Source organism: Chiloscyllium plagiosum, unplaced genomic scaffold (genome assembly GCF_037043375.1).
Source record: "Chiloscyllium plagiosum isolate Xiang-an unplaced genomic scaffold, Cpla_swu_hap1 HiC_scaffold_47, whole genome shotgun sequence".
In the NCBI taxonomy this organism is placed as follows: Eukaryota; Metazoa; Chordata; class Chondrichthyes; order Orectolobiformes; family Hemiscylliidae; genus Chiloscyllium; species Chiloscyllium plagiosum.
Window position 1 is genome coordinate 22,520,260 of NW_028270185.1, and position 25,126 is coordinate 22,545,385.

General features: G+C 44.4%; 1 long non-coding RNA gene across 1 annotated transcript; it reads right to left on the reverse strand.

Annotated features, from left to right (window-relative positions):
- Nucleotides 1-5,240: 5,240 nt before the first annotated feature.
- LOC122542908 (uncharacterized) lies at nucleotides 5,241-21,658 on the reverse strand. Its single transcript, XR_006309883.2, has 3 exons — nucleotides 21,510-21,658; nucleotides 8,516-8,573; nucleotides 5,241-6,586 (listed from the first exon to the last, which is right to left on the reverse strand). It is a non-coding gene; the product is annotated as an uncharacterized LOC122542908 (long non-coding RNA).
- Between the last annotated feature and the right edge of the window lie 3,468 nt (nucleotides 21,659-25,126).

Genomic DNA, 25,126 nt, shown 5'->3' on the forward strand with positions numbered 1-25,126 from the left:
TATTTTGAGATGCTGCAAAGTTATATGTAATTGTAACTCCATTTCTCTTGAATGAAGCAAGATTTCAACAAGAATTAATGCTCTCAGGAGAGGAAATGAGAAAGCAGATTGAGTTTCCACTGAAGATGTCCTGCCAGCAGAGGGCAGGCCTGTGTTGCACACAAGGCAAGTGACAAACTTAAAACTTGCTGGAGGTTAAACTCAGAGGAAAATACTTCACCAAATGATACAGGAATGGTCATGTGCTACAAGAACCAATAACTAGTGCCCAACCTTTTTTTTAAACTTATATCCAAACTTTGTTCAAGTGCAGAGTTTGCCTTGGCTTCCCGTAGATACACAACCTTGTCAATGTTAATTAAGAATGTACCAGTTTTGCAATCATAATTTGGAGATACCAGTGTTGGACTGGGGTGTGCAAAGTTAAAAATCACACAACACCAGGTTATAGTCCAACAGGTTTAATTGGAAGCACTAGCTTTCGGAGCACTGCTCCCCTGATGAAGGAGCGGTGCTCCGAAAGCTAGTGCTTCCAATTAAACCTGTTGGACCATAACCTGGTGTTGTCTGATTTTTAACCCAGTTCTGCAAAGCATTCTTATCCATTAGTTAGCCAATCTGTAGTTGAAACTGCCTGTACTGACTTTGGCCCATTGTTAAATTCATCTGTATAGATCAGGATTTTGAAAATAAATTATGTACCACCAAACTCAATATTGCACCAAATAAAACGATGATGGAACTCTGAAATATAAAAACAGAAAATGCTGGATAAACCCACCATCTTGTGGAGAGAGGAACAGAATTAACATTTCAAAACCAAAGACTTCTTCAGAACTGGATTTAAGCTCAGATTGTGTTCTTTGGAGCAGCAAAGACTGCGGTGTATAAGATTATGAGAGGCATGAACATGTGAATAGAAAGTAGTTGTTCCCCCGAGTTGAAAAGACTCAGTCCAAAAAGTTACCTACCACTTCAATAAACACCGTGTTCTCTGGCCAACATCTCTGTCTCAGGCTTGTTTCAGTACTCCAGCGAAGAACAGCACCACATTTTCCACTTGGGAACCCTGCAGCATTCTGGACTTAATGTCGAGTTCAACGTTTTAGAGTTTCAGCACCGTTCCCCATGATTTGCCCCACCCACATACACCAGGCATGGGCTGCTACCACAGACTACGCATTGTCAGTCACTAATAGTCGCCATTAGCAACTATTCATTCTCCCAGACTGAACTTTAACCACACCTTTGTCTGTCCAACTGTGTTTTTCTCTCTCTTTGAGTTCTAACTCGGCCTATCATTTACTCTCCCCCACCCCGCCCACCTCACCTCCTATATAAAAAAACATATTTTTCCGAGCTACCATCAGTTCTAAAGAAGGGTCACTGGAACAGGAAGGCTACCTCAGTGCACAGAGTGTTCAATAATTCGCCCACACAATGGGGATGCAGGGAGCCCCTTCCGCTAGTGACAAGACTGTGGATGAATGGATATTTGGTAATTCTATAAACTGTTAAAATTGCCAGTATTAACGTGCATAGTGTTAAATCTACTACGCAATGTGTTTCCACATTGGCTGACCTGGTCAATGTCAAAGCAGACCTCCTGTTTCTGCAGGAGTGAGAGATAGAGTCAAAAGTGTAGCGCTGGAAAAACACAGCAGGTCAGGCATCATCCGAGGAGCAGGAGAGTCAACGTTTTGAGCATACAGTCTTCATCAGGGATGTGTTTGGGGACGGTGGACAAAGGGGCTGAGAAATAAACGGGAGGGGGTTGGTGCTTGATGGGGGAAGATAGCTAGGAATGCCACAGGTAGCTGGAGGTAGGGGTGATAGTGATAGGTCAGAGTGGAGGGTGGAGCAGACAGGTGGAAAGGAAGGTGGACAGTTAGGATAGTTCAAGAGGGCGGTGCCAAGTTGGAGGGTTGGATCTGGGATAAGATGGGATGAGGGGAAATGGAGAAACTGGTGAAATCAACATTGATCCAGTATGGTTGGACAGTCCCAAGGTGGAAGATGAGGTGTTTTTCCTCCAGGCAATGGGTGGCTAGAATTTGGCAGTGGAGGATGCCCAGGACTTGGCATGTCCTTGGCGGAGTGGGAGGGGGAGTTGATGTGTTTGGCCACAGGGCAGTGGGGTTGATTGGTGCATGTGTCCCAGAGATGTCCTTTGAAAATTTCTGTAAGTTGGCGACCTGTCTCCCCAGTGTAGAGGAGACCACATCGAGAGCAATGCACACAGTAGGTGTTTAGATGTGCAGGAAAATCTCTGCCGGAGATGGAAGAATCCTTTGGGGCCTAGGATGGAGGTGAGGGAGGAGGTGTGGGCATAGGTTTTACATCTCTTGCGGTGGCAAGGAAGGTGCCAGGAGTGGAGGATTGGGGCTGTGGACCTAATGAGGGAATCACGGAGGGAATGGTCTCTGTAGTATGCAGATAGGGGTGGGGAGGAAAATATATCTCTGATGGTGAGGTCTGATTGTGAGTTGTGGAAATGGTGGAGAATGATGCATTGTATCTGGACGTTGGTGGAGTGGAAGGTGAGGACCGGGGGTGGGGGGGCAGTGTTCTGTCCTTGTTGCAGTTGGACGGGTGGGGTCCAAGGGCAGAGGTGTGGGAAGTGTAGGAACTGTGCTGGAGGGCATTGATGACACCATGGGAGGGGAAATTGTGGTCCTTGAATGGGGAGGCCATCTGGAATGTCCTGGAGTGGAATTGGTCTTCCTGGGAGCAGATACTTATCACATTCCCAGCTACCTTTCCCCATCCCCATCCCCACCCTCCTCCGAATTATCTCTCAGCCTCATTGGCCCCTCCCATCCCATTCCTGATGAAGAGCTTATGCTCGAACTATTGACTCTCTTGCTCCCCAGATGCTGCCTGACCAGCTGTGCTTTTCCAGCACCACACTTTTTGATTCTGCTTTCCAGCATCTGCAGTCCTCACTTTCTCCTAGGCTTGTGAGATACCACACCTCAGCAGCTACAGGAGGTGGACAAGCTTATGGACCTGTGGGCCTTCAATCCGGTCAGGGGGAAATAATAGCCATTCCTCCGGTCTGGGTATTCTGCTGCAAGGAGGCAACTTCACCATCTCTGAGGTTAAAGAGGTGGTTGCTGGGCACCTCCTTGTAGCACGCATTACTTATTGAAATGCTCCATTGAGATTAATTGACGTGAAGCTCTAGTGGTAAAGGGTGAGTGGTTGGCTGTCCTGCAGCAGCTCCCACTGTTGCTGGCAACTTCCAGGTCAGTCATTCTGGCTGGAGACTTCAACTGCATCATCGATACAGATGGATTACCCTGAGGGGCTGACAGCAAACTGCACTCCATATCCAGATTCCTGACGGGAAATGGTTAAAGTCACCAAGCTGCACAACAATTTCAGCTATCCTGCAGCCTAGATACGCCAAGTCGCGGCCAGACGGGGCTATCCGCTCAAGGATAGATATCCTGTTCATGTCCCACACGGTCAGATCCACCAACATCAAGCTGGTGTTCTTCTCTAACCACTGCCTCCTGCTGGCCAAATGTAACCTACAGGATGACCAGCAGGCTGGCAAGGGAATGTGAAAGCTGAATATAAAATTGTTCACCCCAGAAAAGGTATTACACAGGTTGGAGAACAGTGAAGCCCTCTTTGAGTCTCCATTGAACTGGTGGGGAACAGTCAAGGTGAACATCAAGAGGTTCTTCATTCTCAAAGGTGTTCAGAAGGCTAGAGACAGGCGGGGAAACTGTCCAAACTCCAGAAAACCATGCAGAGCCTACTCCTGCTACAGGCAATGGGGGTCAATGTCACAGAGGATCTCCAGGAGGTGAAGAGCCAGCAAACCTTGCTCTTTGCCTTGGAGATTTCCAAGATAATCTTCCGGTCGAGGGTCTGCTCCATGGGGCAGAATGAGACGTGCTCATGTTTCTTTTTCCAGAAAGTGCACAGGGAGAGCTCTGTGCTCAGCAACCTGAAGGAAGATGACAGCTCGGCAACGTCATCTCAGGCTGACATCATGAGGATCAGCAAATCCTTTTATGTCAAACTGTCTGACACAAAGCCCACAGATAGAGCGGCCTTCCAATTGTTTCTGTCCTCTATCATGGAGCCCTTAGTCAACATTATGCAGGAGAGGCTGGACCAGCCGCTATCTCTGGATGAGCTGACCGAGGCCCTCGAGCCCTTAGAAAAGAATAAACCTCCCGGAAGCGATGGCTTACTGGCCGAGTTGTATTCCAGTCTGAGGGACTTGTTTGGCCAGGACCTGTTGGAGCTGAATGATAGTCTGCTTCTTGCAGGTACCATGTGTGAATCCATGAGGAAATGTATCGTCACCCTCATCTACATGCAGAAGGGGAGAGGGAGCAAATTTGAAGTTGGCAGCCAATATCATTGCTGAATGCAGATTACAAAATCCTGTCTGAGGTCACCGCTGACCGGGTCAGGTCTGCTCTGGGATTGGTGATACCCCCTGACCAAACCAGGCAGGATGATCTCTGAAAGCCTCACTCTCCTCAGAGATACAATCACCAAGTACACGACAGGGGGGTGGATGCTTGCCTCATCAGTCTGGACCAGGAGAAGGTCTTTGACAGGGTATCACACAAAAACACATGGGACGTACTCTTCAAAATGGGCTTTGGGAAGGGAATCTGCAATTGGATCTGACTGCTCCACACCAACATCGTTAGCACAGTCTCAATCAATGGATGGGAATCAGAAAGCTTCCCAATCAGATCTGGAGTCAGGCAGAGCTGCCCACTCTCCCCTGCCTTGTGTGTGTGCTGTATAGCGCCCTTTGCTGAGTCCATCAGGAAGGATGTGAGCTTGGGAGGGGTGACTATTCCAGGCAGTGGGGGCCTGCAGGTCAAAACCTCCCTGTACATGGATGATGTCATCGTTTTGTGCTCGGATCTGCTGTCAGTGTGCAGACTCATGAGCTTCTGTGACCAGTTCAAACTGGCCTCGGGAGCCCAGGTAAATTGAGGCAAGAACGAGGCCATGTTATTTTGGAACTGGGCAGACCAATCTATCATTCACTTCACCTTCAGGACAGATTACTGGAAAGTGCTGGGAATATGGTTCAAAGGGGCCGGGGAGTACACAAAAATTGGCAGGAGTGCATTGCCGAAGTGAAGTAGAAACTGGTCTTTTGGGAGCACTGCTCCCTCTCCTTTGTGCGTATAAAAAAACTGGTCCTGTTGTGGAAGAATCACTCCATGTTCTATAAAAAAAATCACCAGGAGAGGCAGAAAATCCTTCACAAAATTAGACTTTAATCTTGCAAAATCAAAACTGTGAGAGCCAGCAAAATGGCTTTCCTGGCTTCCCCCCCTCCCCCTTGCTTTGTTCTCCTCCAGTTTATACAATTCGTTGGTCCCACGCTTATTGGATAATATTAGCATAGCTAATCATGCTGGCTTGCTTTATCTTTCTAAACTAATCATCGTCTGCCACACTGGTTCCTTCCGTCACACTTAACCTATCACATTACAGCACCATCAACTGCAGCATTAGCTCATCTCCCAGTGAGTTAACTAACCTATCACAACGCACTACCATTATCTGTTACTGGAGCCTTGTAACATGATCTCAGGCATACATTGCAACACTAAGTTAACTACATTATTGACATAATAACTTCCATAGTCATTAGGTGTGAAGCACTCTCTCTGATGTTGTACGTAGCACAGATCTGGCCCATTTCCCGAAACTGCGCAGCTTCTGTCACCCGAGCCACCTTCTATTTTGTCTGGAAGCCTAAAGGAGACCGGGTCTTCAGAGAGGAGAAAGTGAGGACTGCAGATGCTGGAGATCAGAGCTGAAAATGTGTTGCTGGAAAAGCGCAGCAGGTCAGGCAGCATCCAAGGAACAGGAGAATCGACGTTTCGGGCATAAGCCCTTCTTCAGGAATCTTCAGGGACTCCATGTACAAAACTCTGGAAAATGGAAGGAAAAACATACCCAACATTGCTCTTATTCTGATGGCCACCTTTGTGTGAGGCTGCATCAAGCTGTGTGTAGATCCTCGGTATGCACACACCAAGTGTCACTGTGTACTGAGGTTCTACCTGTCCCTGGTGCTGTGAAGGATGAGACTGGCCTTGATGCTGCAAAATGCTCCAAATTATTGGACCATATCACCTGTTCTTCAAAGAGAAATTTGCAAAGAAAAGCACTTTTGACCACATCAGGAAGTGGTCAACACATAGCATCTGAGACTCTATGGGAAAAGAAGAGGGTGCATCTCCTTCTGGAATGTCCTTCTGCAAAGGAAGTCTGGGGGAAGATGCAGCATTTGTGTTGAGGGTTGTTTCGAGCAGCTCCATGATGCAGGACTCTGTCCTCTACTGTCTGTTCCCTGGGACGCACACTGAGATAAACATCAACTATGCCTGGACGACCATCAACTCAATGAAAGACGCTCTTTGTTCTGCCCAAAACTTGTTGGTCTTCCAGAACAAGGACTTGACTCTGCCTGAGTGTTGCAGATTGCCACATTCCAAGATCCAGGACTGTGTGCTAAGGGACACACTAAAGTCCGGGGCAGCTGCTGCTAAGGCGCAGTGGCATAAGACCACTGTCTGAGATCTTCCTGCAGAAGATAAATGGGTCTGTTCAGTTATCGGACCTTCCTTGTGCCTCAAATATGTGTAAATATTAGTATTGTATTTGTAAGAGAGGTCTTTGGCTTTTTTGGATCGAGTCAAAGTCTAACATTTTGTTTATTTACTTGATGTGCAACTGTAGAGAATCGAATTGTGTATTTACAAAGCTTTTTTAGGAATAAAGCATACTTTTGAAATAAAAACAAGTTAACACTGATTTCTCTCCACAGATGCTGCCAGACTTTCTGAAAATTTCCAGCAATATCTGGCTTTTATCCCTTAGTTGAAAGTTCAATGATTGGGGGCATAATTTCAAAATGAAAGCCAGGAGATTTAGAAGGAACTTAAGGATTTCATCCAGCAGGTGGAGAGGTTCTGGAATACATGGCCTGAGAGGGTAGTCAAGGCAAGTAACATCACAAACTTAAAAAGTACTTTGATAAAATTGAAATATCAAAACATTTAAGGCTATGGGTCTAATGTTGGAAGGTGGGACTAGTGTCAATTTAGTGCAGCTTTGGCAGCACAGATTGAATGGGCCAAAGGGCTATATTGTATGATTCTGTTATTTTATGATTAACTCAGTTTTTATATCGCAGTGCTTCACAAAGTACTTTTGAATTGCATCTGCTGTTCGAAAGTAGGAAATCTGGCAACCAACACACACATATCAGGCTCCCACAAATAGCAATGTGATAAAGGTCAGATAATTGTTGCGAATGATGTTGGTGAATGGACAAATATTGGACACCAGGTAATTCCCAAGCTCCTCTTCTAAACATTGCCATTTACCTGAGATGGCAATTGGGACCTTAGTTGAATATCTCAAGCTCAAGACATTATTTCCAACAAGTGCCAAAAAAGTTGATGGTCCTACAGAGTCAGGGCGACCCAAGAAGTAAGGAAGTTAATGTTAACACCACCTTTCGTTCTTACTCCAGATGTATTTTCAGAACTCAGATCCTCTCATTTCTCCTTTCTCCAGTCCCATTTCCAAAAAGCCGTACAGCCCTGGACACTGGACCTGGAGCCTGGGTTTGAAGGATGGTTGGGCAAAGGAGGAAGCAGAATATACCTGAGCTCAAACCCAGTCAACTAAATGCACGACCACCAATGGTGGAGTAATTTAAATTCGGGAATACTCAAGATGGGGAATTGGTTTAGCACAGTTGGCTGGATAGTTGGTTTACAGAGCAGTGTGATGCTAACAGTGTGGGTTCGATTCCCATCACTGGTTTGAGGTTACCAAGAAGGACTCTCCTTCTCAACCTCTTCCCTTGCCTGAGGTCTGGCGGCCCTCAGGTTAAATCACCACCAGTCACTTCTCTCTCTAATGAGAGAGCAGCCCCTATGGTCTGGTAAGGCTATGGCGACACAACAACTCAAGACGGCCAGAATTAATGGAATGCAGATATCACAGAATCCCTACTGTATGGAAAGAAACCTTTCAGCCCATTGAGTCTGTACTGGCCCTCTGAACAGCATTCCACCCTATCCCTATATTTCACCAAGGCTAATCCACCTAACCTGCACATTCCTGGACACTATGGGCAAATTTAGCATTGCCAATCCACCTAACCTGCACGTCCTCAGACTGCGGGAGGAAATGAGAGCACCCGACGGAAATTCACATATACATAGAGAGAACATGCAAACTCCACAAAGACAGTCACCCAATGCTGGAATTGAACCCGATCAGTGCCTCCCATCAGAATGGTACGGATTGAGGAGTTTATAGAGATGGACAAGAGTGAGGCTATAGACAGATTACATAACAAGGATGAGAATTTTAAAATCATGATCTTGTTTGATGGAGGAGTCTGTGTACATCAGCGAGGTGGGGAATGATATGATAATGGGACTTCCTGTGAGTTTTAGCATGAGGCTGGCAGAGTTTTGAATAACATCAAACTTACAGAAGGTAGAATATTGGAGGATCAGCTGGATTGCACTGGAATAGTAAAATCATTGAATCTGCAAAGAGAAGGATTAGATTAGATTAGATTACTTACAGTGTGGAAACAGGCCCTTCGGCCCAACAAGTCCACACCGCCCCGCCGAAGCGCAATCCACCCATACCCCTACATTTACCCCTTACCTAACACTACGGGCAATTTAGCATGGCCAATTCACCTGACCTGCACATCTTTGGACTGTGGGAGGAAACCGGAGTACCCGGAGGAAACCCACGCAGACACGGGGAGAATGTGCAAACTCCACACAATCAGTCGCCTGAGGCGGGAATTGAACCCGGGTCTCTACAGAGGTAGAAGTAGGATGTTACAGAGGTAGAAGTAGGTAGTCTTCATTATTACGGTGATGTGAAGGGAACAAATGTAATGTTAAACCGGGAAAGATTGAAGTTAGCTGCACCACAGAGGGAATTGGATCTCCTTGTACATGGCTCACAAACCATTCGTATCCAAATTCAGCGGGTAATAGGGAAGTCAAATGGCATGTTAGACTCCACTTACAAGGACTGGAGTATAAAAGTAGGAAGATCTTGCTTAAAATCTACCAGGCACTAGTAGAATAGATGAAATACTGTGAACAGTTTTGGTCCCATTATCTAAAGAAACATATGCTTTGGAGGAAGTTTAGAAAAAATGCATTGGTTTGATTCTAAGTATGGAGGGGAGAGGTTGAGCACCTATTGTACTTATTGGAGTTTAGAAAAATGAGAGGAGATCCTATTGAAACATACAAGACTTCAGGGGGTGCATGACAGGGTAGATGTGGAAAGGTTGTTTTCCCTCTTAGGAGAGTCTAGGACCAGAGAACATAATCACAGAGTAAGGGGTCACCAAGTTAGGACAAGGATGAGGAGTAATTTTTTTTCTCACAGAGGGTAATGAATCTGTCGAATTCTCAACTGCAGAGGCTGTAGAGGATGGATCATTAAGAATATTCAAGGCTGAGATAAACAGGTTTTTAATCTGTGAGGGAATCCAGGGGATAAGGCAGGACAGTAGATTTGAGGATGATCAGATCAGCAAAGATCTCATTGAATTGCAGAGCAGACTTGGCGAGCTGAGTGGCCTACTTCTTCTGCTACATCTTATGGTCCCGTAGAAACTCATCTTGTGATAAAATATGATACTATGTTGTGAGTGAAGTGGCTTAGTTTCAGACAGTTGCCAGGAGAGGTCATTTCATTCATTTTTCCAAGAATGGAGTTTTGGTAAAAGTATTGAATATGCAGTTGAAAAAAAGTCAGATCTTTCTGGCCTTTCCCTCACAAATAGGATTGGCCATACGTCACATGGTCGTAGAGGTCTACAGCACTGAAAAGGCCCTTCAGCCCATTTAGCCCATGCCAGTCTAAAACAACCACCTAACTGTTCTAATCCCATTTCTAACACTAAAGCCTTCAATGCCTCGGCATAAATGCGGGCTTTGCAAATTTGCTTCACAAATGAGTAAAAAAATTTAACTTCAATGGGAAAATGTCAAATGTGCCGTGATTTTCCCTTTACCAAACTAAGATTAAAGGCAGGTTTGTTTTGTGTTGATTGCTAAGAAAACTGGCCAGATCATACACCAAACAGAGTTGCCTGGTGAGCTTTGACAAATTGTTTGGTGAATCACAAGCCTGGTCAGACAACCCTAGCTCATCGAAAACAGCCAGCAAATCAGAGATTACCAACTTCTAGGTCCTTATGACTGTTGGTCAAGGCCTACTTTTCAAGGGATCCAATGATTAGATTACTTTACAGTGTGGAAACAGGCCCTTCGGCCCAACAAGTCCACACCGACCCGCCGAAGCGCAACCCACCCATAACCCTACATTTACCCCTTACCTAACGCTACGGACAATTTAGCATGGCCAATTTACCTGACCTGCACATCTTTGGACTGTGGGAGGAAACCGGAGCACCCGGAGGAAACCCACGCAGACACGGGGATAATGTGCAAACTCCACACAGTCAGTCGCCTGAGGCGGGAATTGAACCCTGGTCTCTGGCGCTGTGAAGCAGCAGTGCTAACCACTGTGCCACCGTGCCGCCCACAGATGAGAAGATAGGTCTTTATCTCTTGCTTATGATTTTATTAATAATAATAATAATAATAATAATTATAATAACCAATCTGGTTCACTAATGCCTCTTCAGGAAAGCAAACTTGCTGTCCTTACCTAGTCTGGTCTACAAGTGACTCCAGAGCCACAGCATTGTAACTGACTCTTAACTGCCCTCTGAATTTGCCTAACAAGCCACTCAGCTCAGGGCAGCAAAGATGGGCTTTGCTATTCATGCAAATGTCCCATAAAAGATTAAAGAAAAAGAATATATTTTTGCATCATAAGGTATCACCCGCCATTAGTTACAATGACAACGCTGCTCCTGCAATCAGTCCACCACTATTCACTGAATACTCCTTTCCTCCTACCACGACTGCAAACTTCCTTTATCCACAATTAACATCCCACACACATACACCATGAAAGACACTTCTCCAAACACCTCCCAAGACTCTCACAAACACACTTCATTCTTTCTCACAGAAGACTGCGTACAACAGTGGCTATGAGTAAGAGGAAAAATGTGGCTGCATACCCTTTCCGCTCCAGCCCTGAAGATAAAAGGAAGGGGCAGAGCAGAGACCATACCCCAGCTGATGTTGGAAAAGATGTGACATAGGGTTCCTCTTGATCATCATTATCCCTTCTAACTTCTCCTTGAGCCCAGTCAGTATTCTAAGTCACAGATTTTTTAAAATCCCCCTTACACTTTCATACCAAAGACCCATCCTTGTTCCTTTCTTTCAATTCAGCTGGTAGGATTATCAATGCCATTCTTTCAGTGGGGGAATAGGAATCCTAAAGATGCACAATGATTTGTCTGACTCTCGCAATCACCAACTCAGATACGCAATTCATGAACTTTAGAGACTCCAAAAGAGGAGGTGACTGACTGGATACAAGTGTAGAGGCTCCAGAGAAAGGAGATAGGATGCTACAGGTGCTAGAACCGGAGGCCAGGTTGCATGCTGGCTAGACTTCAGTTGACTCAGATGCAAAATGCAAAGTGCAGACAGAATAATGGCAAATTGCATGGAAATACCTGCCATACAGTTAGTGCACACTATCATGGAGCATGGAGGAGTATACGCACCTTGACCATAGCTCTCCTATGCCAGCTGAAAGAGACATTGTACTTGCATTGGGAACAGTTTGGAGTAGATTGTTTCAGCTGATCCCTGAAATGAAGGGTATCCTTTTGAGAAAAGGTTGAGCAGGTTAGACCTGTACTCATTGAGGTTTAACAAAAGGAGAGGTGATCTTATTGAAACGTAAGTTTGGCAGAGTAGATGCTCAAAGCATGCTCCCCTCATGGGGGAATCTAAAATGTTGGGGCCCTGTGTAAACATTGAGGTGCTAATCTTTACTTCATCCTGCATTTATTTAAAGAGTGAAACATTGCAAGTACATATGCGCTAACTCAACCAGCACACAAGCACATGCACTTTATTTATATTATATATATATACGCATGTGTGCGCACACACACACACACCACTCTCTCTCTCTCAATCGAACTCCAATTTCAGTGAGCGTCTTTTTAAAAATATTCAAGTGAAATCCCAATTAATGTGCTCCACATAAAATATAAGTAATATACATTTTTGGATTATTGGAATCACATTTTTGGATCATTGGAATCTCTTTTGGGGGAGAAGAGACCTGTACAAGAAGGACGGATTGCACCTAAATTGGAAGGTGACTAATATACTGGCAGGAAAATTTGCTAGAACTGCTTGGGAGGGTTTGAACTAGTAAGATGTGGGGGGGGAGGGGGAACCCAGGGAGATAGTGAGGAGAGACATCGATCTGAGATGTGTACAGCTGAGAACAGAAGTGAGTCAAACAGTCAGGGCAGGCAGGGACAAGGTAGAGCTAATAAATTAAACTGCATTTATTTCAATGTAAGAGGCCTAACAGGGAAGGCAGATGAACTCAGGGCATGGTTAGGAACATGGGACTGGGATATCATAGCAATTACGGAAACATGGCTCAGGGAAGGGCAGTACTGGCAGCTTAATGTTCCAGGATAAAAGTGCTACAGGAAGGATAGAAAGGGAGGCAAGAGAGGAGGGGGAGTGGCATTTTTGATAAAGGATAGCATTACAGCTGTGCTGAGGGAGGATATTCCTGGAAATACAACCAGGGAAGTTATTTGGGTGGAACTGAGAAATAAGAAAGGGATGATCACCTTATTGGGATTGTATTATAGACCCCCTAATAGTCAGAGGGAAATTGAGAAACAAACTTGTAAGGAGATCTCAGCTATCTGTAAGAATAATAGGGTAGTTATGGTAGGGGATTTTAACTTTCCAAACATCGACTGGGACTGCCATAGTGTTAAGCGTTTAGATGGAGAGGAATTTGTTAAGTGTGTATAAGACAATTTTCTGATTCAGTATGTGGATGTACCTACTAGAGAAGGTGCAAAACGTGACCTACTCTTGGGAAATAGGGCAGGGCAGGTGACTGAGGTGTCAGTGGGAGAGCACTTTGGGGCCAGCGACCATAATTCTATTTGTTTTAAAATAGTAATGGAAAAGGATAGACCACATCTAAAAGTTGAAGTTCTAAATTGGACAAAGGCCAATTTTGACGGTATTAGGCTAGAACTGTTGAAAGCTGATTGGAAGCAGATGTTCGCAGGTAAAGGGACGGCTGGAAAATGGGAAGCCTTCAGAAATGAGATAACAAGAATCCAGAGAAAGTATATTCCTGTCAGGGTGAAAGGGAAGGCTGGTAGGTATAGGGAATGCTGGATGACTAAAGAAATTGAGGGTTTGAATAGGAAAAAGAAGGAAGCATATGTCAGGTATAGACAGGATAGATCGAGTGACTCCTTAGAAGAGTATAAAGAAAGTAGGAGTATACTTAAGAGGGAAATCAGGAGGGCAAAACGGGGACATGAGATAGCTTTGGCAAATAGAATCAAGGAGAATCCAAAGGGTTTTTACAAATATATTAAGGACAAAAAGGTAACTAGGGAGAGAATAGAGCCCCTCAAAGATCAGGAAGGCAGCCTTTGTAGGGAGCCACAGAAAATGGGGCAGATACTAAATGAATATTTTGCATCAGTATTTACTGTGGAAAAGGATATGGAAGATATAGACTGCAGGGAAATAGATGGTGACATCTTGAAAAATGTCCAGATTACAGAGGAGGAAGTGCTGGATGTCTTGAAATGGTTAAAGGTGGAGGGTGGTAAAGACAAGCCAGGGAACTATAGACCGGTGAGCCTGACCTCGGTGGTGGGCATGTTGTTAGAGGGAATCCTGAGGGACAGGACATACATGTATTTGGAAAGGCAAGGACAGATTCAGGATAGTCAACATGGCTTTGTGCATCATGTCTCACAAACTTGAGACATGTCTCACAAACTTGATTGAGTATTTTGAAGAAGTAACAAAGAAGATTGATGAGGGCAGAGCAGTAGATGTGATCTATATGGACTTCAGTAAGGCATTCGGCATGGTTCATCATGGGAGATTGATTAGCAAGATTAGATCTCATGCAATACAGGGAGAAGTAGCCATTTGGATACAGAACTGGCTCATAGGTAGAAGACAGATGGTGGTGGTGGAGGGTTGTTTTTCAGACTGGAGGCCTGTGACCAGTGGAGTGCCACAAGGATCAGTGCTGGGCCATCTACCTTTTGTCATTTATATAAATGATTTGGATGTGAGCATAAGAGGTACAGTTAGTAAGTTTGTAGATGACACCAAAATTGGAGGTGCAGTGGACAGCAAAGAGGGTTACCTCAGATTACAATAGGATTTGGACCAGATGGACCAATGAGCTGAGAAGTGGCAGATGCAATTTAATTCAGATAAATGCGAGGTGCTGCATTTTGGGAAAGCAAATCTTAGCAGGACTTATACACTTAATGGTAAGGTCCTAGGGAGTGTTGGTGAACAAAGAGACCTTGGAGTGCGGGTTCATAGCTCCTTGAAAGTGGAGTCACAGGTAGATAGGATAGTGAAGAAGGCATTTGGTATGCTTTCCTTTATTGGTCAGAGTATTGAGTACAGGAGTTGGGAGGTCATGTTGCGGCTGTACAGGACATTGGTTAGGCCATTGTTGGAATATTGCGTGCAATTCTGGTCTCCTTCCTATCGGAAAGATGCTGTGAAATTTGAAAGGGTTCAGAAAAGATTTACCAGGATGTTGCCAAGTTTGGAGGATCTGAGCTACAGGGAGAGGCTGAACAGGCTGGGGCTGTTTTCCCTGGAGCGTCGGAGGCTGAGGGGTGACCTTATAGAGGTTTACAAAATTATGAGGGGCATGGATAGGATAAATAGACAAAGTCTTTTCCTTGGGGTCGGGAGTCCAGAACTAGAGGGCATAGGTTTAGGGTGAGAGGGGAAAGATATAAAAGAGAGCCAAGGGGCAACTTTTTCACGCAGAAGGTGATACATGTATGGAATGAGCTGCCAGAGGATGTGGTGGAGGCTGGTACAATTGCAACATTTAAGAGGCATTTGGATGGGTCTATGAATAGGAAGGGTTTGGAGGGATATGGACCAGGTGCTGGCAGTTGGGACTAGATTGGGTTGGGATATCTGGTCGGCATGGACGAGTTGGACCGAAGGGTCTGTTTCCATGCTGTACATCTCTATGACTCTAATTAACAGTGAGTGAAGCAATGAGGGCGCTGTCTCAGCAGTCTTCGAAGAAACATTAGAATTGTATAAAATTCTGGTTAGTTGTCATTTGAAGCACTGCGATATCATCTGGCACATCAGGAAGAGATACTTTGGCTTGGGAGAGATGTGAACACAGATTTACCAGAGTGATTCAGAGCATAAAACACAAAATTTTGATGGAGGTCTAAAAATGACTTGTTTTCCCTGGAAAACGTAATCTGACTGAAGTGTTTCAGGAATTATCCCGCATTAGTTCATTGTTCTGGCTTTGAGCACACATTTATTTGTCAGAGCTCAACCCTTTCCTGAACTAATTGGATGAATTAATTTTTAAGGAGCAGGGGGTGTATCTGACCAAGTACAACAGTTTCCTGCAATTGACTGGTTTCCTGTTTTAACTTCAAGCACACAATGAGTTCAGTGCCAGTGGCTATGTGAATGAACTGGAAATATTTTGCATGCTTATTTTGTTCGCCCCTTGCTGGAACACTGTGATAAAACAAACTGCAAAATGCTGGTTATATGAAATCAAAACAAAAAAGACTTCTAAGCATACCAAAATTATATGAATCTGTAATGATACCCATCCAGGACCAATCACAAAAGTGGCAGCAACCATTCAGTTAGTAGTTCCCTCACCGCTGGAAGGTTGAGGGTGGAAGGATATTTTATTCATTCATGGGACATGGATTTCGTTTTTTATGCCAGTATTTATTTCCCATCCTTAGTTTTAATTGAACGGCTGCATCCCAAGTGGTGTAGGTAGACCCAGATTAGCCGTTAGGGAGGGACATCCAGGGTTTCGGTCCAGCACCTCTGAGGGAATGGCCGTATATTTCCTGCTGTTAATATTAAAAGTGACCTTTGACTTGGGAGATGTCTGATGTAATCTCTGTCCCAATTTCATCACCTTCATCTTTGCGAGGCCTGGGGATGGAATGCCCAGAATTGATCGCCTCTGCGTTCCAAGGGAGTAGGCCTCCTGTGTTCCGAATGCCTTCATACAGCAGGTGCCGTTCTCTGATCACAACCCGATGTGAGTGGAGCTCGTTCTGTTCAGTGCCAGGGTAAGGTCCGTGTACTCACCCTTTAACAATCTGCTGCTGGAGGACGAGCGGTTCTGCATCTCATTTCGTTGGTTCTGGGTCGGGAAGGAAGCGGGGGACTTCCCCTCCTTGAGGCCTTGGTAGGATGTGGGCAAGACTCACATCTGCATCTTCTGTCACCAGCACATGTGGGAGTAGAGGAAAAGGTATAAATCCAGGATTGAGGAGTTGGCGGAAAGGCGCACGACCTGGAGTCATGCTTCAGTCAGCCTGGACTCAGGCCTGTGGGAGGCATTTAAAAAGCAGGCTGCGCTCTGTGATCTGTGAGTGCACATGTGTAGTCGCGAGTCTAGTTCCTCTGGGATCTGGACCATGGTTTCCCGCTTCTTCTGCTTGCTGGTAAAAAAAGCACGGGATCCCACGTTTCGGATCCAGGAGGCATCAGGACCCAAGTGACGGACTACTAGACAGTAAGGAGTGCAGATGCTGGAAGCCAGAGTCAATAGATGTGGTGCTGGAAAAGCACAGCAGCTGAGACAGCATCCGAGGAGCAGGAAAGTCAACGTTTAGGGCTGAAACCCTTCATCAGGACTGGAGAGGGGAAGGGGACCTCAGGGTTTTCGAGGGAGGGAGTTGGAGCTGGGGGAAGGGTAGGTGGGACGGTGATAGGTGGATGCAGGTGGGGTGGGTTATTGTGATTGGTCAGTGGGAAGGGTGGACTGGATAAGTGAGTGGGAAGATGGACAGATTAGATCAGGTCAGGGAGGTGAGGAGGAGGTGGAGGGCTGCACATGTGATAAGGCTGGAGGAGGAGGGATTTTGAACCTGGTGGGTAATCAATATTAAGGCCATTGGGCTGTAAGCTTGACAGACAAAATATCAGGGGTTGCTCCTCCAGTTTATGTTTGGCCTCACTCTGACAGTGTAGTGGGAACAAGATAACATCTAGAGGCTGGACCTGAGGATCTAGCAGCAGTACCCTCAATTTTAATAATCTCACAAGGGTGCACAAAGTCAGTGAACATGACGTCTCTTACCCAAGCAGTTGCATTCCCGGGCACTCCAGACTCACACCTAAAATATAACTTTAGTTTTCCCTTCAAACTGGTATTCTTGTGAATTGGGAGAAAGCAAGCCCAGCAGATGCTGGAGATTAGAGTCGAGGAGGGTGGTGCTGGAAAAGCACAGCAGGTCAGGCAGCATCCGAGGAGCAGGAAAATCAACGTTTCGGGCATAAGCCCTGATGAAGGGTTTTTGCCCGAAATGTTGATTCTCCTGCTCTTCGGATGCTGCCTGACCTGCTGTGTTTTTGCAGCACTACACTCTCAATTCTTGTGAATTGTCCTGATGTGTGCCAGTTGAAAAGCTTTGACAGAATGCACCTTTCCTCAGCAATACTTAAACATTGAACTGTCAGCTAGTGAAGACAATTCCTCATCACTGGTCTTTAGGATAGGGACATTTGAAATCGTGAAAATACAGAATGAATGGAATTTGAAGAAGCTTGGGCATGGAGGTAAACAGATCGCTAAACTGTTACAAAAAATAGTTCATATGTTTAATGGAGTGCTGGACTTTGATCTAAGAGAACTAGCAAAAGCAGGAAGTGAGAAATTACATTACAGTCTTATAAAGCCCTTATTAGACCACATGTAGAAGTGCAAAATATAGGTCTTGGCACCACACCTTAGAAAGAAGGGAGGGAGTGCAGTGTGGATCTACCAGAATATTACACAGGGTCCAAAGATTAATTTATAAAGGAATTAAAATGTTAATGAATGATTTGATTGAAGTTTTCTACACTGTATTGAATGCATTACCATCACTGAAACTCTTCCTATCAAACTCCTGGGCGTTATCATTTACTAGAAATTGAACTGGATCAGCCCTATTAATACTGTGGCTACAAGAGCAGGGTTAACATTCACACGACATCAGGTTATAAGCCAACAGGTTTATCTGGAAGTACAGATACTTACTACTTGACAAAGGAGCAGTGCTCTAAAAGCTTGTACTTCCAAATAAACCTGTTGAACTATAACCTGGTGTTGTGTGATTTTTAACTTTGTCCACCCCAATTCAACACCGGCACATCCACAAGAACAGGTCAGAGGCTGGGAATTATTCAAGTAACTCACTTCCCCAAAGTCTGTCCACCATTTATAAGTGAGGTGATGCATTTTGGGGAGGTCAAATACAGAAGAAAATGTATAGTAAATGCCAGGACCTTCAGGAACATTGGGATCTTATATAAGTATAAAAGTTGGCAAGTCATGTTGCAACTGTGGTCAGGCCACATTTGGAATATTGTGCGCAGTTCTGATCACTGCACTATAGGAAGGATGTGGAAGCTTTGGAGATGGTTCTGAAATTTACTATGATGTTGCCTGGTTTGGACTGCTTTTGCTATAAAGAAAGGTTGGACAAACGTGGATTGTTTTCAATAGAGCATCGAAGGCTGAGGGGTGATCTGATAGAAGTATATACAATTATGAGAGGCATGGACAGGATGGATAGTTGGAGTGTCTCTCCCAGGTTCAAACACTGGGGGGATAGATTTAAAGTGAGAGAGGAAAAGATTTAAAAAGACATGAAGGGCAACTTATTTACAGAGAGAATGCTTCTTATGTGGAATGAACTGCCAGAGAAAGTAGTGGATGCAGGTAAAGTTTAAAAGATATTTGAATAAATAATGAATAAGAAAGGTTTGGAGGGATCTGGGCCAAATGCAGGCAGGTGGGACTAGTTTGCTTTGGGAATATTTTCAGCGTATAATAGTTGGACCAAAGTGTCTGTTTCCATGTTGTATAACTCTATGATTATGACTCTGTACAAGGAAAGGTTATTACACAGAGCATAGTAGGTGCTTGAAGCGCCCTGACAGGGGAGGTGGTAGAAGCAGACACAATAGCAAAGTTTAAGAGGCATTTAGACAAACACAGAGTCACACAGCACGGAAACAGACCTTTTGGTCCAATCATCCGTGCTGACCAGACATCCCAATCTGACCTAGTCCCATTTGCCAGCATCTGGCCCATATCTATCTAAACACCTAAACCCTTCCTATTCATAAACCCATCTTTTAAAAATTATAATTGTAGCTGCCTCCATCACTTTCTCTGGCTACTCATTCCATACACCCACCACTCTCTGCGTGAAAAGGTTACTCTTCAGGTCCTTTTTAAATCTTTCCTTAAACCTATATCCTCTAGTTTTGGGCTCCCTCATTCTTGAAAAAAGACCTTGGCTATTCACACTATCCATGTCACTCATACTTTTATAAGCTATAAGGTCTCCCCATAGCCTCTGACGCTCCAGGGAATAAAGCCCCAGCCTATTCAGCCTCTCCCTATAACTCAAACCCTCCAGTCCCGGCAACATCCTTGAACAGGCAGGAACAGGAAGATGATGACCATGTACAGACAGGTGGGATTAGTTGAGAATAGCATCATGATTGGCACAAAAAGCACTTGTTCCTGTGCTGTTCTGTTCTATGCTCTAGGCCTGAGTGTTATTTGAATACTCCCCACTTATCCTCACTGATGCAGCTCCAGCAACACTCAAGAAGCTCGACGCCATCCATGGCAATTCAGCCTGCTTTATTATCACTCCATCCACCATCTTCAACATTCACTCCCTTCACAACCAGCGCACAAAGGCAGCTGTGTGTATCATCTACAAGACATATTGCACCAACTCACCAAGGCTCCTCCAACAGCACTTTCCAAATCTACCTAGTAAATCAAGGGTAGCTAATGCTTGGAAACACCACTACTTACAAGACAACAGCCCCCCCACCATCTCCCCCCTCCCCCTCCCCAACCAAGCCTCAAAGTATTCCAACTTATAACTGTATATTTATTTCTTCAGTGTCGCTGGACCAAAATCATGAAAAGTCCTGTCCATCTCAAAGAGGGCTCAAAGACTTCAAGAAGGCAGCTCACCACCTTCCCAAGGAGCAGTTAGGGGTGGGCAGTAAATACTTATCTAGTCTGTGGTTCCCACATTATGTGAACAAATATAAAAGTGTAGCATCAGGGAGTGCCACTTCCTCCACTCTGTAAAACAACTGTTTGGCCAGCATTCTTTGCTTTCTTTCCATGAACTTTGTAACTAAGCTGCCACCGTTCCATTCATTCCGTGAGTTTTGATGCTAACAGGTCTTTGAGATCGCTTTGCCAAATGCCTTATATACGCTGCATTAGCCTTAACTCTGTTATCCTCACTTCAGGAACATTTTCAAAGTGCTTGACAACGTTATTCAAACAAACTTTACTTTGCAAAAATTTGTAATGGTTTATACTTACTAAGCAATATTTTTCCAAGTGTCAATTAACTTTGTCCCCTGGCCTGAAGTTACTGAGTTATCCCTCTCCCTATTAATAAATAGGGGTGCAATGTTTGGAATCATTCAGTACTCTGAATCACTCACATAGCGAAAGATAATTAGACAATTATAGGCAGAGCCTCTATAATTTCCAAACTTACTTTATTAGCAAACTAGGTTGTAGCTTATCCAGACCAGGTGACCGTTCCACTTCAAATATTGTCATTTTAAAAATATATTTTCATCAGCATGTGTTCTATCTGATCTCTACTGCTCCTCTCCTGATTCGATCTTTGAGTCTCTATTTCCTCTTGCAGTTCTCCTTTTTATTTTCTATATCAAGGCTGGTTCTCTTTCGTCTTTTGAAAAAGATAGCTGGCATAAACCTTCCATTTTTATTTCATTTTAACCTCTACAGGCAGGGGTTTAAAGGGTGCGACATGGGCTATAATGAGATGTAATGTGTGGCAGAATTGGGGGGACAAGTATCATGAGGCCCATTTTAATATGGAGATTTTATCTTGCTCCATATTTAATACTTTTCTGATGTGGGTGAGGCAAGATTCTTGCTCGGCAATGCGAGATGCCAATTGATGGTCATTATTGATTGTTAGCAGCCAAACGCACCTCATTCATGTTCAGACTCCCATCTTACCAAACTTACTAAATATTGATCAAACTCAACAAGGAAACCAGATTTCATTTTAACCTACATATCCTGGAAGATCAGGCTTTGGAAGACTTCATTCCCTTCTCCGAAAATGTGTCTACTCTGTTCCTAAACTATCTCCTCTTTGAAGGTACCTCCATTGTTCAATCAATATTTTTTCCATCAATTCATATGAGCCAAACATTTTTTTCCAACTCACCGACCTTTGTTCTCCTAATGTTGAGCATTTCTGGCTTTTTCTTTCTTGTCTATTTGCATAACTGCCATTAATCTTATAATGTTACCATCACTGTTCCGCAATTGATATCCAAATCAAACATGTATTTGTTCAAACACAGTCCTCAGAACTAGATTCAGCATTATTCCCTTCCTTGATGGACTGGAAAAATGTTGTTGAAGCAATGTCTTTGCTGCACAAATTTCAGGAAGCTTCCCCACCCCCCTCCCATGCTGTAACTATCCTAGTCTGCCATATGGTCAGATAATATTATGGCAACTCATACTCACACGCTAGCAGCATTGAAGTCAAACATTATCACAAATCTACAGCTCCTTTGTCTTGTTGTAATGCGTTTTGCTCCTCTGTTCCCTTCTCATTATTTGGTGGCCTATAGATGATAGATTTGGATGGGCCCCTCCCATATCCACTGCTTTGTAATACTTTGATGAGTATTTTTATTTTATTTCAATTTTTCCATCCTATCTTTCCTAAAAAAATTGTAATCATGAATATTATAGGCATCCAATCCTTCTTTTATTTAACCAGGTCTGTTATAGTCACAATATCTTAGTATTATATAGCAATTTCTGTTTATTCACTATTCATTCACAGGGTGTGCTCATCACTGCCAAGACCAGCATTTATTTCTCGTTTTCCAATTCTCCTGGAGAAGGTGGTAGTTTATCATCTTCAGGAATTACTGCAATCCCTTTCAGATGGCAGTTAAGAATCAGCCACATTAACGTGCATCAAGAATCACAAGTAGGGCAGGCTAGGTGAGGATAGACAAGCAGGAGGCTGGAAGAACACAGCAGGCCAGGCAGCATCAGGAGGTGGAGAAGTCAATGTTTCGGGGGTAACCCTTCTTCAGGACTGGGGGTGGGTGTAAGGAGAGCTGCAGATAAAGTGAGGGGGTGGGGGAGAGTTTTGGGTGGGGAGAGTGGCGGGGTGTTGAGGTAGGGATAGATAAATAAAGGTTCAGAGTGCAACCTGATTGGTCAATGGGAGGAATGAATCTGGTTGGTAGCTGGAAGGAAGGGTTGATGAGAGGAGTTGGAAGGGAGGGGAAAGAGCTAGAAAGGGAGTCGGGGGATGGGAAGGGAGGTTATTTGAAATTGGAGACCTCAATGTTGAGTCCTCCAGGCGATAGGCTGCCCAGGCGGAAGAAAAGGTGTTGTTTCTCCAATTTGCAGTCTGATTTGCTGTGGCAATGGAGGAAGCCAAGGTTGGGAATGTTGGAAAGGGAGTGGTAAGGGAGGTCCAGCTGAGATGTTTGGCTCACTGGTGTAGAGAAGGCCACAATGGAAGCTCGGATACTATAAAGAAGGTTGGAAGAAAGGCAGGTGAACCTCAGTCTCACCTGGAAGGACTGTTTGGGGCCCTGGATAGAGGTGAGGGGTGTTATGCCAGCAGGTTTTGCATCTTTTCTGATTGCAGGGGAAGGTACCTGAGGGTTCGGGTGGTTGTGGGAAGAGTGGCATGAACCAAGGATTGGCGAAGGGAACAGTCCTTGCGGAAAGCAGAGATGGGTGGGGAGGGGAAGATAGCAAACTTCATTCCCTAAAGAAATTTGGTGAACCAGATGCGTTTTTATAGTAATCACAATGGTTTTATGGCCCTGCTGAAGGGCTTATGCCTGAAACGTTGATTCTCCTGCTCCTGGGATGCTGCCTGATCTTTTCCAGCACCACAATCTTAACTTTCATGGTCAATGTTGGATGAGTTTATAATTATAGATTTATTAACTGAATGTCAGTTATCTCTACAACTATCTTGCTGGGATTTGAATACATGCTCCTGTGATATTAGCTTGTGGATTACTAGTCTGGCAACGTTACCATTATGCCAACATCTCTCTATACATATGTTTGGAGATAGTGGTATTTACCACTACATGCATTTATACAAAGGCACTCTAAGCCCATCTTAAGCTGCCTTGTTTTACCCTATAACCGATTTCTCCTATGGCTGAATTTCTTTTTATTCTAATGTTATTTGTTTTCTGTGCAGCTTGTTTATCTTCCCCTTTGTTAAACACTATCGGTTAAAGGTTGGTTAACCCTATCCAGGCATATAGTTTGCCAGACAGAGTTTTATTCCAACTCACACATCACAAACCTTCAGCATTACTTATGACTTGTTTCCCGTACACATACACACAGCTAATTGCTCATCCAACTACCCCCTAATTAATGTTGAATGATCACCCACTCAACCAGTTCCATTGGGCTCAGGCATCCCTGTCAGATGATTGCACTTTCATCCCGGGATTTTGTCCCAGTAGATTAATTTGACTTCTCTCTGTGGGATAGAAATGTTTACTCTCCCATCAAGGACATTGGTTCCCAAACACTTGATCTGCAACTAGAGCTGTTCCTAAAGGAGAAGAGGGGCCCAGACAAAGCACATTGTACTGGGCACCTTCACACACCCTGCCCCTTCAGCTTTTCCTTCTGGTTCCTCCCAAGTCTCCATGGTCCCTGCACAGGGCTCCCCCGAATGTGGACAGTTCTGGCTGCAACTTATTTATTATGTTCAAATATCACATGTCCCCAGGCAACCCAGAACTGTGAACCCCTCTCTCCTGCAGCTACCATGAGTTGATTGTTGGAAACCCATCTGATTCACTAATGTCCTTTAAGGAAGAAAACCACTCTCCTACAGATCTGGGCTCTAGACCCACAGCAATGTGGTTTACTCTTAATTGCCTTCTGGGCAGTTAGGGATGGGTAATAAATGCTGGCCTAGCATTTATTACCTGGCCAGTAATGCCCTCATCCCATGAAAAAAAAAGACAAAAATGAAGATAAAAACATCCCTGTCATAACAGGGTCTGAGGTGTTGGGGTAGGTAAAGGTCATTGAGAAAAAAACTGCCAACACAAATTGAAGATGAGGTGCACAGAATTCCCTGGAAATTATCACTGAGGAGGGATGACCAATTTCCAATGATTTCAGCTACAACAATGAATAAACTACCTGTTTCAGCAGAGAACAAGTTCTCTGTGAAGAAGATCCAAGAGACTGAAGATTATAATTTCTAGATGTTCTCCATTCCCTTTGCAATGTCCTGCACATTTTCTGCAATGTCCACTACCCTGACTTCAGGGAACTCACTAGATTCACATCAGCAGCTGCCAGAACACTTGTCTCTCCCCATAACTATTGAAACTCCATCACCACATTATTCCAATGCTTGATGATGTTCCCAAACCGCCTTATTGGCCCCTGAAATAATTCCATGAAGATCCGTATCCTGTAACCAACTCCCCCTTTACTTACATGTGCACAGTACATGACTCTGACCCAGCTAGCTCAGAGCCTGCACTCGAGTGATCAGAACCCCTGAAACTCCCGTTTATATTCTGTCAGCCAGGGTTCCCTGATTGAACCAGGTTTACACACCCAATCAGGAACTCATATTTTATGAAGTCCACCTGGCTGATCTTTTTCCAATCACTGCAGTACTGTCCAATCTCATTGTATCATGCCCTCCTTTCACACTGTCTCTGCCCTTGCCATATTCAGTACTGAAAACTGTTCTGTGAAGGCCATCCATCTGGGCCACATTTCTGTTCTCTCTCTCTCCCAATCCTGTGAT